Raw genomic sequence first — 14,502 nt, forward strand, 5'->3', positions numbered from 1 at the left:
GCAAATTTTCAGGTCATTCAGAGGTGATTTGATAGGCTTTTTGGTCGTTTGCAGTATTCAGTAGTTTTGGAAACCTTAGGCTTGAATCCGAGGGTGTTTTGATGATTCGATGTTGTTTTGAGTGTTCCAAAGGTTGGTATAAGTTTGAATAGTGATATGTGACTTGTTCGTATTTTTGGTTGAGGTCCCGGGGGCCTCGGGATGAATTTCGGAAGATTTTCGGTAAGTTTGGTTTTGAAAGTGAGCAGCTTCAGCCGCTGCCCCAGTCATAACCGCACCTGCGGATTGGGGACCACTGGTGCGAGATCGCTAGAGCAGCCGCAGATGCGGCATAAGCAAGAAGGCCAGAAGTCGCAGGTGCGGAAGATGGAATGCACCTGCGAGACCGCAAGTGCGGGTAGAGAGGCGCAGGTGCGGTTCAAGGGAAATAAGTAAAAACCGCATATGCGGTTGGTTAGACCACAGAAACGGTAACATAGGAGCGAGAAAAGGACCGCAGGTACGGAATTCCTGGGTCAGAAAGTATATAAGTTCCCCTTCGCAAAATTTTGGTTGTTTTCCACCATTTTTATCCGGAGTTGAAGCTTTTTGGAGGGTTTTGAAGAGGGAATCAAAGGGGTTTTCGTTGAGGTGAGTTTCTTGGACCTAAAACTCGATTCTATGCTGATTTTCAGTTGTTTAAGCATGAAATTTATGAGATTAAGGGTGAAAATTTGGCAAGTTAGGGCTTGAAATTGGAGAGGTAAAATTGATGATTTGATGGGCCATTTGAGGACCGATTTCGATGTTCTTGGTATGTATGGACTAGTGGGAGGATAAGGATTCTATTAATGTTATTTTTATCGGATTCCGAGACGTGAGCCCGGGGTCGGGCTTGACCAATTTCGATATTTTTGATGTAATTTGATTATTTTCGTGTGGGCTTTGTTCCCTTAGCGTATATTGATGTTATGATTCTGATTTTTGGATAGATTCGAGGTGAGTTGAGGCCGAGTCGAGAGGCAAGGGCGTCACGGAGTAGGATTTCATCGAGTTTGAGGTAAGTAAGGATTGTAAATCTAGGCCTGAGCGTATGAATCCCAGAATTTTGTACTGTTTGATAAATAAGGTGACACACATGCTAGGTGACGGGCGTCTGGCATGCACCCGTAGGGATTGTGACTTGGTCCGTCTCGTGGCGACTGTATAGTTGCATATTTTGATATATTGTATATGATATCCATGTGTTTTAGAAATAAATCTGTTAACTTGGGTTGAATGGGATGTTTGGGGCCTTTGTGCCGAACTGTTTATATCTTTAGGGGTATTTTACTACTTCTCTTACACTGTTTTGATTTGGAAGCATATCCTCAGTCATGTTTTACCTATTTATTGTTTAATCCAGTTTCATTACCCTACTTCTTAATATATGAAAACTGTATGGGCTGAGTTTCCTTGATTCACTGAAATGCCCGAGTGGCCGTGAGGTTAATGACTGAGAGAGGTTGAGGACATAATGGTGAGGATTATATATATGTTATGGATCGGGATGCACACCGTAGCGATATCATATTTATATATATATGGATCGGGCTGCACGCCGTAACGATATGTATTGGATCGGGCTGCACGCCGCAATGATATGTATTAGATCGGGTTGCACGTCGCAGCGATATGACGCTTGGGCTGTAGGAGCCCCTCCGGAGTCTGTACACCCCTAGTGAGTGTAGTCAACTATATATTATGGATCGGGCTGCACACCGCAGCGGTTATTATTATTATTATTATTATTATTATTATTATTATTATTATTATTATTATTATTATTATTATTATTATTATTATTATTATGAGATATCTATTGAGCCGGAGTGCTGAGTGTGAGTACTGATTGACGAGAGCTGAGTCACGAATGACTGAGAGGCTTGCCCGAGGGGCTATACATATGAGTGATTTTTTGCCCGAGGGGCTTGTTTATGAGATTTTCTGTTTTCACTCTTCTTTTATACTGAGCCTCTATTGAAAAATGTTGAATAAATTCTTTAAAGGATTTCCATTTAAACTAGAGTTTTTACGAGGTAATTGGTTATTGATCCGCAGATTTTGACTTTGATATTTCTGTTGAGATTCTTGATAAAGTATGCATATGATTTTAAATGCTCATCACTGCACTCAGACTTTATTTACTTTAGTTACTTACTGAGTTGGCATACTCACGTTACTCCCTGCACCTTGTGTACAGATCTAGGTGCCAGAGCATCAGAGTGAGAGCTTTCATCAGCTTTTGTGTATTTTTGGAGTTAGCAAGGTAGTTGCACGACATTCGTAGCCCTGCCTTTCTCCTTCCTATCCTAGTACTTTATATTTCAGATTTATTTTGTATCAAGCAGTCAGTGTCAAGGTGTACCCAGTGGCTCATGACTAGTGACATCAGATTCGGTCTGTGTTGATGTATTTACATACTTGTTTTCGCGTATTTCTTTTGATATTTTAAAAATGAAAGACTTGAGACTTAATCTGTTTAGAAAAATAAATTTTACAAAATATCTTCTATGTTGTTCGTGTTGTTTTCGGCTGGCCTAGTACTGTGATAAGTGCCATCACGACCGGGGTTATTTAGGGTCGTGACAAGTTGGTATCAGAGCCTAGGTTACATAGGTCTCACAGGTCATGAGCCAGTTTAGTAGAGTCTCGCGGATCGGTACGGAGACATCTGTACTTATCCTCTGGAGGCTGCAGAACCTTTAGGAAAAACTTCACATCCTTGAAATTCCTGTCGTGCGAATCTGTTGATTCTGTTGCTAAACTTTTGTTATTCTATTCTCTCACAGATGGTGAGGACACGTGCTACCATCCAGGACGGACGACCACCAGTACCACCAGTTGGGGCCACTAGAGGCCGAGATTGCGGTCGAGGCTGTGGTAGGGGCAGAGGTGTAGCCCGCACAGCAACTAGGGCAGCACCTGTGGATCCACCAGCCGCCCCAGTTCCTGATTAGGTCCCAGTTGCGGATGCTCCAGCAGGACTAGCCCAGGCACTGACTGTGCCGATTGTTATTCCAAGCCTTTAGGAGGCCCTAGCCTAGATTCTATCAGTGTGCACTATCCTGGCTCAGGCGATCTCAGTTACACGATCGCAACTACCTCTCAAGCTGGGGGAGGTGCTCAGACTCCCTCTACTCGCACACCTGAGCAGGTTGTGCAGGGACTTCAGACATCGAGGGCATCTCCAGCCCAACCGGTTGCACCAGCCCAGGATTATGTGGTACCAGTTATGCCCGACGACGAGCAACGTTGATTGGATAGGTTTGGTAGACTTCAACCTCTGACTTTTAGTGGTGCAGAGGGCGAGGATGCCCAGGGTTTCTTAGACAAGTGTCAGAGGATGCTTTGGACCACGGGTATTTTGGAGACCAGTAGGTTTTCATTCACTACTTTTCAGTTTTCAGGAGCTACCTTTACTTGGTGGGAGGCTTATGAGAGGTGTAGACCTGTTGATGCAGCGCCCCTTACATGGCAATAATTCTTCACTCTCTTTTTATAGAAGTATGTGCCACAGTCTCGCAGAGAGGAGATGCATAGGCAGTTCGAGCCGTTGCGTCAGGATGATATGACTGTGATGCAATACGAGATGAGATTTTTAGAGTTAGCTCGTCATGCTGTTTGGTTGGTTCCTACGGATAGAGAGAGGATCAGGAGGTTTGTGGATGGCCTCACATATCAGGTTCGGATTCTTATGACTAGAGAGAGGGTGTTAGGTGTTACCTTTGAGCAGGTTGTTGATATTGCTCAAGAGATTGAGTCAGTTCATCTCTAGGAGCGAGATGAGAGGGAGGCCAAGAGGTCTCGAGGATCTGGTAGTTTTAGTGGCACTCCTTCGAGAGGCCAACTTCAGCAAGGTAGAGGCCGTCCATTCAGACATACTTAATCAGCTTGCCTAGTTCATCGTAGGGCATCATCGGGCCATGATTCTCATAGTTCACATCAGGGCCATTCATCACTTAGTGCCCTACCAGCCTAGAGTTCGTCCCGTGCTCCATCAGTTCAGGGTTCTTTCATGCCAGGTCCTTCTACTGGTCATTCCGGTGCTAGGTGTTCCCTTCAGTCCCCATCTCCATCACCAAGGAGTTGTTATTAGTGGGAAGAGTTTGGGCATATGAGGAGGAAGTGTCCTCGTATTTTTGGGCTCCAGCTCAACAGATGAGTCAGTCCTCGACTTAAGCTCCAGTTACTTCACCACTCGCTCAGGCACCCAGGGGTGGAGGTCAATCGGTTAGGGGTCTCCCCAAAGGGGGAGGTCGATCTGGTGATGGTCAGGCCCATTTCTATGCACTCCCAGCTAGACTAGATGCTATTGTTTCAAATGCTGTGATTACATGTATTGTCTTAGTTTGCCACAGAGATGCCTCTATGTTATTTGATCCTGGTTCCACTTTTTTATATGTGTCATCATATTTTGCTCGTTATTTGAATACGCCCCATGAGTCTCTTCTTTCATCTGTTCATGTATCTACTCCGGTGGGCGATACTATTGTTGTAGACCGTGTATACCAGTCGTGTGTGGTGACTAATTGGGGGTCTGGAGACCCGAATGGACCTTTTGTTGTTTTGTATGGTGGACTTTGATGTGATATTAGGCATAGATTGGCTATCTCCATGTCATGCTATATTGGACTTTCATGCTAAGACAGTGACGTTGGCTATGCTGGGTGTGCCACGGATTGAGTGACGAGGTTCGATTGATTTTGTCCCTAGTAGGGTGGTTTCTTTTCTGAAGGCCCAACGGATGGCTAGAAAAGGTTGTCTTTCATACTTAGCGATTGTGAGGGACGTCAATGCAGAGACTCCTAGTATTGATTCAGTTCCAGTAGTGAGGGATTTTTCCGATGAGTTTTCTGCAGACCTGCCGGGCATGCCACCAGATAGGGATATTGACTTTGGTATTGGTTTGGTACCGGGCACTCAGCCCATTTCTATTCCACCTTATCGTATGGCACTGATAGAGTTGAAGGAGTTGAAAGAGCAGCTTCAGGAACTCCTTGATAAGGGGCTTATTTAGCCTACTGTGTCGTCGTGGGGTGCGCCTGTTCTATTTATGAAAAAGAAGGATGGTACGATAAGGATGTGCATTGACTATCGGTAGTTGAATAAAGTTACAATCAAGAACAAGTATCCTTTGCCTCGTAGTGATGATTTATTCGACCAACTTCAGTGAGCAAGAGTGTTCTCAAAGATTGATCTCCGGTCAGGGTATCAGCAGTTGAAGATTAGGGATGCGGATGTTCTTAAGACAGTCTTTAGGACCCGATACAGTCATTATGAGTTTTTTGTAATGTCTTTTGGGCCGACCAATGCCCCAACAACATTCATGCATTTGATAAAAAACATGTTTCGGCCTTATCTAGACTTATTTGTGATTGTTTTCATTGATGATATTCTGGTATACTCGCGTAGCCAGGAGGAGCATGCTGAGCATTTGAGAGTTGTGTTGCAGCGTTTGAAGGAGGAGAAACTTTATGCAAAGTTCTCCAAGTGTGAGTTTTGGCTCATTTAAGTGGTTTTCTTGGGGCACGTGGTGTCCAGTGAGGGTATTCAGGTTGATCCGAAGAAGATAGAGGCGGTTCAGAGTTGGCCCAGACCGTCCTCAGCCATAGAGATTCACAGCTTTTTTGGTTTGGCGTGTTATTACCGTCGGTTCGTTCAGGAATTTTCATCTATTGCATCACCCTTGAACAAATTGACTCAAAAAGGTGCTCCATTCAGGTGGTTGGATGAGTGTGAGGTGAGCTTTCAGAAGCTCAAGACTGCCTTGACCACAGCTCCAGTGTTAGTTTTGCCATCAGCTTCAGGTTCATATACAGTGTATTGTGATGCTTCGAGAGTTGATATTGGGTGTGTTTTGATGCAGGAGGGTAGAGTGATTGCTTATGCTTCTCATTAGTTGAAGCCCCATGAGAAGAACTACCCTGTTCATGATTTGGAGTTAGCTGCCATTCTTCACGTGTTGAAGATTTGGAGGCATTATCTCTATGGTGTGTCTTGTGAGGTGTTTACTGATCACCGTATCCTCCAGTACTTGTTCAAACAGAAGGATCACAACTTGAGGCAGCAGAGATGGTTGGAGCTGCTAAAGGATTATGATATCACTATCTCGTATCATTGGGGAAAGGCTAATGTAGTGGCCGGTGCCTTAAGTAGGAAGGCGGTGAGTATGGGCAGTTTGGCATATATTCTTGTTGGGGAGAGACCTCTTGCAGTTGATGTTCAGGCCTTGGCCAATCGGTTCGTGAGGTTGGATATTTTGGGGCCTAGTCGGGTTTTAGCTTGTGTGGTTTCTCGGTCTGCCTTGCTTGGTCGCATTAGAGAGCGCCAGTATGATTATCCTCATTTTCTTGTCCTCAAGGACAGATTTCAGCATGACTATTGGTGATGACGGAGTATTGAGGATGCAGGGCCGGATATGTGTGCCCAATGTGGATGGGCTTCAGGAGTTGATTCTATAGGAGGCTCACAGCTCGTGGTATTCCATCCATTCGGGTGCCGCGAAGATGTATCAGGATTTGAGATAGCACTATTGGTGGAGGAGAATGAAGAAGGATATTGGGGGATTTGTAGCTCGGTGTCTCAATTGTCAGCAGGTGAAATATGAGCATTAGAGACCAGGTGGATTGCTTCAGCGGTTAGATATTCTAGAGTGGAAGTTGGAGAGGATCACCATGGATTTCATAGTTGGGCTCCCACGGACTTTGAGGAAGTTCGATGCTATTTGGGTGATTGTGGATCAGCTAACCAAATCTGCGCACTTCATTCCTGTGTGTACTACCTATTTTTCAGAGCGATTAGTTGGGATTTATATCCGAGAGATTGTTCGCCTGCATGGGGTTCCAATTTCCATAATTTCAGATAGGGGTACTTAGTTCACTTCAGAGTTTTGGAGGGCCGTACAACGAGAGTTGGGTACTCAGGTTGAGTTTAGCATAACCTTTCACCCTCAGACAGACAGGCAGTTCGAGCGCACTATTCAGATATTGGAGGACATGTTGCGCCCTTGTGTCATTGATTTTGGGGGTTTGTGGGATCAGTGGCTACCGCTCGCGGAGTTTTCATATAACAACAATTATCAGTCGAGTATCCAGATAGCTCCATATGAGGCTTTATATAGGAGATGGTGTAGATCTCCAATTGGTTAGTTTTAGCCCGGCGAGGCTAGGCTTTTGGGTACATACTTGGTGCAGGATGCTTTAGACGAGGTGAAGGTGATTCAGGAGCGGCTTCGTACAGCGCAGTCGAGACAAAAGAGTTATGCTGACATAAAGGTTCGTGATGTGTCCTACATGGTTGAGAGAAGGTTCTATTGAAGGTTTCACCTATGAAGGGTGTTATGAGATTTGGGAAGAAAGGTAAATTGAGTCCTCGGTTCATTGGGCCTTTTGAGGTGCTTCGGAGGATTGGGGAGGTGGCTTATGAGCTTGCTTTGCCACCTAGCTTGTCGAGTGTGCATCCACTATTTCATGTTTCTATGCTTCGGAAGTATATTAGCGATCCATCTCATGTTTTGGATTTCAGCACGGTTCATAGACGGTGATTTGACTTATGATGTGGAACCAATGGCTATTTTGGAGCGTCAGGTCCGAAAGTTGAGATCAAAGGATATAGCTTTAGTGAAAGTGCAGTGGAGGGGTCAGCCCGTTGAGGAGGCTACCTAGGAAATCGAGCGGGAGATACGGAGCAGATATCCTCATCTATTTGAGGCTTCAGGTATGTTTCTTGACTTGTTCGAGGACGAACATTTGTTTAAGAGGGGGAGGTTGTAACGACCCGGCTGGTCTCATGAGTTACCGCTCCGTTTCCCCCATTTCTGCTTTCTTATATGTTGTTAAGCTACATTTCATCGTATCGTGTTGGTTGGTTCAGGCTTGGAGTAGTTTTGGAATGTTATGAGACATTTAGTCTCTTAAGTTGGCCATTTAGTTGGAAAAGTCAACTAGAAGTTGACTTGTGAGTAAATGATCTCGGAATTCAGTTTTTATGGCTCGGATAGCTTCGTTAGGTGATTTGGGACTTAGGAGAATGTTTGGAACGTAATTTGGAGGTCCGAGGTAGATTTAGTCTTGAATTGGCAAAATTGAAAATTTGGCATTTTCCGGTTGGTAGTGAAAATCTTGATATCGGGGTCGGAATGGAATTTCAAAAATTGGAGTAGGCCCTTGTGTAATTTGTGACGTGTGTGCAAATATTTAGGTCATTTGGAGGTGATTTGATAGGCTTTTTGGTCGTTTACGGAATTCGGTAGTTTTGGAAACATTAGGCTTGAACCCGAGGGTGTTTTGATGATTCGATGTTGTTTTGAGTGTTCCGAAGGTTGCTATAAGTTTGAATAGTGATATGTGACTTGTTCGTATTTTTGGTTGAGGTCCCGAGGTCCTCGGAATAAATTTCGGAATATTTTTGGAAAGTTTGGTTTTGAAAGTGAGCAACTTCAGCTGCTGCCCCTGTCATAACAACACCTGCGGATTGGGGACCGCAGGTGCGAGATCGCAGAATCGCTAGAGCAGCCGCAGATGCGACTATAAGCGAGAAGGCCAGAAGTCACAGGTGCGTAAGATAGAACGCACCTGCGAGACTGGAGGTGCGGGTAGAGAGGCGCAGGTGCGGTTCAAGGGAAATAAGTGAAAACCGCATATGCGGTTGGTTAGACCGTAGAAGCGGTACCGCAGGAGCTAGAAAAGGACCGCAAGTGTGGAATCCCTAGGTCAGAAAGTATATAAGCTCCCCTTCGCAAAATTTGGATTGTTTTCCACCATTTTTATCCGGAGTTGAAGCTTTTTGCAGGGTTTTGAAGAGGGAATCAAGGGGGTTTTCATTGAGTTGAGTTTCTTGAACCTAAATCTCGATTCTATGTTGATTTTCAGTTGTTTAAGCATGAAATTTATGAGATTAAGGGTGAAAAATTGGCAAGTTAGGGCTTGAAATTGGAGAGGTAAAATTGGGGATTTGAGGTCCAATTTTGATGTTCTTGGTATATATGGACTCGTGGGAGGATAAGGATTCTATTGATGTAATTTTTATCGGATTCCGAGACATGGGCCTGGGGGTCGAGTTTGACCAATTTCGGGAATTTTGATGTAATTTGATTATTTTCGCGTGGGATTTGTTCCCTTAGCGTATATTGATGTTATGATTCTGATTTTCTGATAGATTTGAGGCAAGTTGAGGCCGAGTCACGAGGCAAGGGCGTCACGGAGTTGGATTTCATCCGGTTTGAGGTAAGTAACGATTACAAATCTAGACCTGAGGGTATGAAACCCCGAAATTTCATACTGTTTGATAAATAAGGTGACGCCCGTCACATGCTAGGTGACGGGCGTGTGGGCATGTACCCGTAGGAATGGTGACTTGGTCCATCCCGTGGCGACTGTATGGTTTCATATTTTGATATACTATATATGATATCCATGTGTTTTAGAAATGAATCTGTTAACTTGGGCTGAATGCATGTTTGGGGCCTTTGTGCCGAACTGTTTAGACCCTTAGGGATATTTTACTACTTTCCTCACATTGTTTTGATTTAGAAGCATATCTTCAGTCATGTTTTACCTGTTTATTATTTAATCCGGTTTCATTACCTACTTCTTAATATATGAAAACTGTATGGGCTGTGTTTTCCCGATTTTTCACTGAAATGACTGAGAGAGGTTGATGACATAATGATGAGAATTATATATATGTTATGGATCGGGCTGCACGTTACAGCGATATTATATTTATATATATACGGATCGGGCTGCACATCGCAGCGATATATATTGGATCGGGCTGCACGCCGCTGCGATATGACGCTCGAGCTATAGGAGCCCCTTCGGAGTCTGTACACCCACAGTGAGCGTAGTCGACTATATATTATGGATCAGGCTGCACGCCGCATAGTTATTATTATTATTATGAGATATCTATTGAGTCGGAGTCTGAGTGTGAGTACTGATTGACGAGATCTGAGTTACGAGTGACTGAGAGGCTTGCCCGAGAGGCTATACTTATGAGTGATTCTTTGCCCGAGGGGCTTGTTTATTAGATTTTCTATTTTTAATCTTCTTTTATATGATGCTCTATTGAAAAATGTTGAATAAATACTTTAAAAGATTTTCATTGAATCTGGAGTTTTTACGAGGTAATTGTTTATTGAACTGCAGATTTTGACTTTGATATTTCTGTTGAGATTCTTGATAAAGTATGCATATGATTTTAAATGCTCATCACTGCAACCAGACTTTATTTACTTTAGTTACTTACTGAGTTGACGTACTCACGTTACTCCCTGCACCTTGTGTGCAGATCCAGGTGTCAGAGCATCAGAGTGAGAGCTTTCAGCAGCTTCTATGTATTTCCGGAGTTAGTAAGGTAGTTGCACGACATTCGCACCCCTACCTTTCTCCTTACTAACCTAGTACTCAGACTTATTTTGTATCAAACAGTCAGTGTTGAGTTGTACTTAGTGTCTCATGACTAGTGACACCAGATTCGGTCTGTGTTGATGTATTTACGTACTTATTTCCGCGTATTTCTTTTGATATTTAAAAAATTAAAGATTTGACACTTAATCTGTTTAGAAAAATAAATTTTACAAAAGATCTTCTATATTGTTCGTGTTGTTTTTGGCTGGCCTAGTACTGTGATAGGAACCATCACAATCGGGGTATTTGTGGTTGTGACAACCTAACAGTGTCACTAGATTTTAATATGTCATACATACAAAAATTGGCGTCAAAATACATTGAAGTTTGATGTTCATAAAGTGATACTCCTATAACTATAAGACAATTACTCCCTCCCTCTCAATTTATATGGCAGAGTTCGAATTCGAGATCAAAGGAGTTTTTCTTTGACTGTGATTATTTCATGTCTTTTGGATATGTTGAGTGGTTAATTATTGTGACTTATAGTACCTTATATAAATTTTATTTCAAAAAACTTAAAAATTTTATATCTGTATTCACAGTCAAAATTAAGAAGTTTGACCCTTAAAATTTGAGCTTCGCCCATAAATTGAGACATATGGAGTAATATGGAGCAGAAAGAAATATTACTAACCTTAAGGTGCTCTTCCAATATTATATTTAGTGGAATTCAGTTCAACGCAAAACTGAAGTGACATTGGTGAGGTTGATAGGGTAAGGGTATATTATTTCTATTTTTGAAGTATAAATTTAGTACGTACAATAGCAAGTTTAGGTTATTAATTATTTTGATAATGAAACATAATTTACGTAGATTAGCAAGTTTAGTTCACCCACTAAACCATTTAATCTTCATCTCTTATTAGTTCTTTGTTTGCTTTTAGAGATTCATAATTGTGATGTTAATGACTCTTGATACACAGGGCGGCCCTTCCTTGAAGCAGGTAAAGCAATCGCTTTAGACCCCATATTTGCGGGGGCTTTATTTTTTGTAACACCTGATAAGCTATATATAAGTTTTAAAAAAACGTTATGTGAAGTGAAAAAGTTTGATTTATTTCTTTGACATATATAGAGATTAAGGATTTACAAGTGCTATAATTTCTGCCAAGGAAATTGCATTTGAAATAAGTATCCAACCCCAATTTCGTAAGAAAATGTGATATATAGAAAGAAATAATTTGATAAGAATATTGATACTGAAATCTCAAAATCTCTCGAAGAGTATTTTAGAGTTGATTACTTTTGTACATAGTAAACAATGCTTTTTTATTTTACTTCAAAATAGATTTAAACAATTCGAAGCATATGAAAATTGTTTGTTTTCTATTTAGCAGTAAAAAACTGAGATCGCTAGATGATAGAAATTTAAAAAACAATATTGTCTTAATCTTGAATGTTCCTTAAAGCAAAATAATCAATTTGATATTGATGGTTTAGAATTATTTTTTGAATTAAAAAAGTTAAGAAAAATAGTACAATTAGAAGTTAACAGTTTAATTGATATACTCAATCAAATAAAAAGATTTGACTCTTTTCTAAATGCTTATATTGCTTGTAGAATAACTATAATAAACTCCTATTACTATTGCTTCAGCGGAAAGAAGTTTTTCAAAATTAAAATTGATAAAATCTTACCTAAGGTTAAATGGATTAGCTATATTGTCGAAAAACATATTAGGAGAAATTAATTATAAGAAAATTATTAATAACTTTGTATTTAAAATAATCTAGAAAAATAGACTTCAAATAAATAAATAATTTTTTTTAAAAAAGGGGTTAAGGCCCTGATCACACCCAACTATGCCTTATAAAAAGGACAAAGTGGTCGCTGCAAAGATATTCCGGTTAACAAGTTCGGAATCGAATCCCACATGGATTTAACTTATCAATCACAGCTATTGAACTCACACCAATTCACGTATTCAATCTTCATAAATATTTAAGTAATAGATTGGATGTTTACTTATTAAATATTACGTAATGAAAATGCAATAATTAAGAACTAACTACGAACGAGTTGAAGACAAGAATTAGAATGTTCTAAGGTTCTGATTTTCCCTATTGTCGGAATCCTTTCCGCTACGTTTCCTATAAATTTGCCTAAGTCTTCTCTATAGATCATGAGCACTCTGACTGTCGTAACTCTCTCTCGAGTAATTACAACAACATACTAGACATATTCTCCCGAATTACGCTAGCTAGCCTTAAGTACAGCTCACTTAGATCGCACCAATATTTCATTATCCCTAATCCCACCTTTAAACCATTCGTATTGATCCCTCATATACGTTAGGAGTGATGTTGTTTAATAACTACCTAAATATGCACTCTCTCCTGAGTAATACATAATAAATAGGAAGAGTTAATTGAGGGCCCTTCAACCAGCAACAATAAGCATATAGTAAAACAAATAGAGAGAATGCTATAGCAAATCTATATTAACGTAACAAGAAATTCATCCTCCAATAGGTTCCATCAAAACCCTAGATTAGGAGTTTAGATACTCATACTCATAGTAACAATATCCAAAGTAATTTGCATAATTAAATTACAGAATAAAGATAAAGGGATGTAGAAATCGATGATTCTAACTCCCAAGTAGTGTTCCATGAGTTATTCTTGCCTTCGGTTGCAAAAGTCCTTCAAAGTGGCATTTTTGGGTCTATTTATATGTTTATGACAAGGCCTAAACGTGTAGGTCAAATCTTAGTCAAGCCGGAAAATAATTTAAGTCTTCAAAACTCAGACTGGACCTGGCCCCAGGCCTGGCGTCGCCAGCCTAACGCCAGCCTAACGCCAGCCTCAGCCTGCCTGGTTCAGCCTGGCCTTTGGCTGGCCTCGCCAGGCTAAAGCCTGGTTGAGCTGGCTTTTGCCTGGCTTCTTCTTTTTACTGTTCTTGAGCGCACTTTTGACGTTTAAATATCCCTTTTGCTCTACTTTCATCTCCAATTTACCTACATATAAAGTAGACTCCATTACGCTCAAATAAAGTATAATTTATCATTAAAGCATGTAAAGATGCAAGACACATAATGTGCTAAACCATGAATTATAGCCACACATCAATACCCCACACTTAAATATTGCTCGTCCTCGAGCAATCAAACTACACTCATGGACACAACCTATTAAGCAATTCCTTTAACTCATTATACCAAGAATCTTTAAAATAGTTTAATCACAAAGGTGTGACATCCTCACCTCAAGAATCGACTCACAAATACCATGCCTTATTCACAATTCACTTACTTACTCTAATATGAAAGTTACAACATTGCCTTTTCTTTATGAATCATGTGCCCTCACCCAATCAAAGAGCTTAGTTCCACACACATTGAATTTTTAATAATGTAGGAACTCAAGATAGGAAAAATTCACTCGCTCTCAGAACTAACCTTCATATGCCCCAAATGACGTACCATAAGCTTACCCGTAGTGTAATACTCCACTAGTCAAGTTCATTCAGTCTAAGATCAAATAAGACTTTCATTGGTTGTAATTTAGGTTGCGGGTTTGGGTAGGATAATTTTGGATACAAGTGACTACACCTCCCTTAAGCACTTTAATACAAACACTTTAAACCTTCAAGCCCATACTTATGTCAAACCAAAATTCCACCTTAACTTCACTATATTTTACCCCCTACTTCTTTAAGCACCAATACATCAAAAGCCACCACCATCAAGAATTATTTTTTTCATACTATATATATATTCTCTTTTTTTCTTTTTTTCTATCCAAATGGCTTTTATTGACACATTTCTTTTTTCTCCATACAGTGTACCTTTCTCCTTATTTCATTTGTTCCACTCAAAATCCAACCCACCACCCCATACTTTAACTTTTCTATAATTTCCCACAATTCAAGTGCTCATGAAAATAACAAGGTTAAAATATATGGTCGATTCAAACAAAGGGATACGACTTGTAATGTGGTTACCAAAGAAACGAGATTATAGGCTCAAAGGGGTTAAATACGTTACATAACATTTAGGTGGGTACTTTATATATATATATCTGCCTTAACAAAGAACTGCCTATATCACTTCTCAAACTGAACAAGACT

Source organism: Nicotiana sylvestris, chromosome 4, assembly GCF_000393655.2.
Source record: "Nicotiana sylvestris chromosome 4, ASM39365v2, whole genome shotgun sequence".
NCBI lineage: Eukaryota > Viridiplantae > Streptophyta > Magnoliopsida > Solanales > Solanaceae > Nicotiana > Nicotiana sylvestris.